General features: G+C 44.0%; 1 pseudogene; it reads left to right on the plus strand.

Moving 5' to 3' along the window:
- Positions 1-2141: 2141 nt before the first annotated feature.
- On the plus strand, positions 2142-3042 carry LOC118857609 (annotated as a pseudogene).
- Positions 3043-3272: the final 230 nt, after the last annotated feature.

Raw genomic sequence — 3272 nt, forward strand, 5'->3', positions numbered from 1 at the left:
CCTAATCAGCAAGGATGTTGAGAAATCATTCTGGAAACTTCTGAGTCACTGAAATTTCTTTGGATTGTATATGCAGAACAGGAAATGTGCAGTACTACTTAAGAGTTTGCGTAGACAAGTCTGTTACAAAATAGATTCCATAAAATGTAGAGTATATATTTTTCTGTTTTTACAGTTGGAAGCTTTTCAATTAGTTGCATTCAATGTTTGATCTTTATATTATTAAAATATACACACAGACACATAGACACGCACACATACACCCTCTATGAACACAAGCCAAAGCTTTTCCCAATCTGCAGCTTCAATAACTTCTCTGCTGAGAATGCCTCTCCTAGGTTTCTCTTCTGGATACTATTCATTATCCAACTTTATCTGTTTAATGATGAGTAGGGCTCAACTGCCAGTATACCTGGCATTTAAAAGATGTCCATTTGAGAGGGAAAGGATTCATTGAGGGAGTCATCTGAGGTTTGCAACCTCTTTTCCTATACAATGCAGATATTGCAATCACAAACTTATTTCAGCAGAAGATCATTTTGTTACTAGAGCTTATTTTTGTGAGTTTTTTTTAGCATGTAAACTTACAGACAGGGAATTTAGGAAATCCATCTAGCCATTGGCTCAGATTCTTTCAATAAGCTTCTTTGCTGAACTAAATGTCATTCCTATGACTGTCTCTATGCTCTATCCAAGCTCTCCTATGTCACATCTTTGAGGCATAAGGCCATCTTCTGCTTTGATCCCATTTATGATAGCTGTTGAAGTTTTAAGAAAGTAAAGCTTTAAGAAATCCAAGAGGCCACTGAGGTTTATTTTAGCCTATTTGGTGTGTCTTGATTGGTTTTTGACTTCCCCACAAGACTATGCTTTAATTTCAGAATCATGTCATATTTCTCTATTAGGGTATATTCTGTGATTCTTGGCTTAAAACCACTGGATAGAGAGAAAACTGTGTAGGCTATTTCCTTTGGTTTCTCCAAAAGACAATATTGTAGTAGACTTTATGAGAAATTGATGTCCTGTGCCAAAATATGAAACTTTTATCCAAGTCAATTCACTTTAACAAATATTTATTAAGAACCTATTATGTGTCCAACATTGCAATAGGCACTAAGAATTACAAAGACAAGAATGAACTGACCTTTACCCTGAGGAATACCACATTGTACTGAAAAGCTTGTCTTAACATTTGCTATTGCCATCTCTTTGAAGAATTGTGGTTTGAATAGTCAATTAGTGAGTATATAAGAAAAACATTTGTAATGGCATATGTCTTGCATAGTAGGAGATGTTTTCCATCTGAACTATATCTTTCTATCCATTATTTAAATATAATTATATTACTCATTGGATTGAAAATTAAACACCCTTGGGGGCAGAGCCAAGATGGCAGATGGAAAGCAGGGACTTGCCTACAGCTCTCCCCCCAGGACCCTCCAAACACCTATAAAAATGACTCTGAACAAATTCTAGAACTGCGGAACCCATAAAATAGCAGAGGGAAGCAGGGCTCCAGCTCAGGACAACTTGGATGGTTGCTGGGTAAGGTCTATCACGCATGGAGCTGGGAGGGGAACAGGGCAGAGCCCAGTGTGGGCTGTGTGGACCAACCAGACTGGGAGCCGGATGGAACAGGCCCTAGCACCCTGAATCAGTGACCTGTGGCAGTTACCAGACTTCTCAACCCACAAACACCAAAGATGACAGAGAAGGTTAGTGGGAAAAACTGCAGGGACAGAGTGAAAGGAGTTCGCAATAGGCCACTGCCCTAGGGGCAGCGGAGGTGGTACAGCTCTGAGGATGCTTATACAGCTACAGCTGCAGTTGCTTCTGGCCACAGGCCTACCTGGTGGGAGGAATTAAGTGGCAGATTAGAGCAGGAGTGCAGAGCCTGCTTAGATCTGAGTCGCAGTCTGGGTTGGCAGTTCTTGGGAGAGGAGGAGCGCTGGTGTAACAGAGCTTGCTGTGTAGAAATAGCTCTGAAAACAACAGCACAGCCCCTCAAGCTTGGGACAAAGTACTCTCTACTCTACAAGCAGTCATACCCTGACAAATAGCCCAAGGGTCAGGTAGTTGGCTAGCAACATGAATAGGTAGTGAAAATAGTCTCAGGTGCTTCTACTTCTAGTGAACACCAAATGGTGGATGACGCCGGTGCTGCAGGAGGTGCGGGAGGTCCCGGGGGCCCCAGAGTCGGAGGTCGGGGTGGCTTCTATGGTGGCTTCGGCAGTGGGGGCCGAGGTCGAAGCCGGGGCCGTGGCCGAGGCCAAGGCCAGGGCTGCGGAGCCCGGGGGGGGAAAGGCCAAAGACAAGGAGTGGGTTCCTGTCACTAAGCTGGGCTGCCTAGTCAAGGACATGAAGATCAAGTCTTTGGAAGAGATCTATCTTTTCTCGCTCCCGATCAAGGAGTCTGAGATCATAGATTTCTTCCTGGGATCTTCATTGAAGGATGAGGTTCTGAAGATCATGCCTGTTCAGAAACAAACTAGAGCTGGACAACATACTGGGTTCAAGGCTTTTGTGGCCATCGGTGACTACAATGGCCATGTTGGTCTGGGTGTCAAGTGCCCCAATGAAGTGGCCACAGCTATTCGTGGTGCTATCATTCTGGCCAAGCTGTCCATTGTTCCTGTGAGACGTGGCTACTGGGGGAACAAGATTGGCAAGCCTCACACAGTGCCCTGCAAGGTCACTGGGCGATGTGGATCGGTTCTGGTGTGCCTGATCCCTGCTCCTAGAGGTACTGGCATTGTCTCAGCTCCTGTGCCTAAGAAACTTCCGATGATGGCTGGAATTGATGACTGCTATACTTCTGCAAGAGGCTGTACTGCCACTCTGGGCAACTTTGCTAAAGCTACCTTTGATGCCATCTCCAAAACATACAGCTATCTAACCCCAGACCTGTGGAAGGAGACTGTGTTCACTAAGTCTCCCTATCAGGAATTCACCGACCATCTTGTGAAGACTCACACTCGAGTGTCTGTCCAGAGGACCCAGGCAGCTGCTGTGGCAACCACATAGATGTTTTTAATAAACAAATTGAACAATGCCTGCTAAAAAAAAAAAAAAAAGAAAATGGTCTCAGGTTCAGACTCTGACTTTGGAATCTTTATTTGGTGACAAAGAAGACCAAAACATATAGCCAGAAAAATCAAAAAAGTCAAAGATCCTACATCAAAAGCCTCCAGGAAAACATGAACTGGTCTCAGGCCATGGAGGGGCTCAAAAAGGATTTGGAAAAGCAAGTAAGAGAAGTAGAGGAAAAATTG

The sequence above is a fragment of the Trichosurus vulpecula genome, chromosome 7 (assembly GCF_011100635.1).
Source record: "Trichosurus vulpecula isolate mTriVul1 chromosome 7, mTriVul1.pri, whole genome shotgun sequence".
Classification (NCBI taxonomy): Eukaryota; Metazoa; Chordata; class Mammalia; order Diprotodontia; family Phalangeridae; genus Trichosurus; species Trichosurus vulpecula.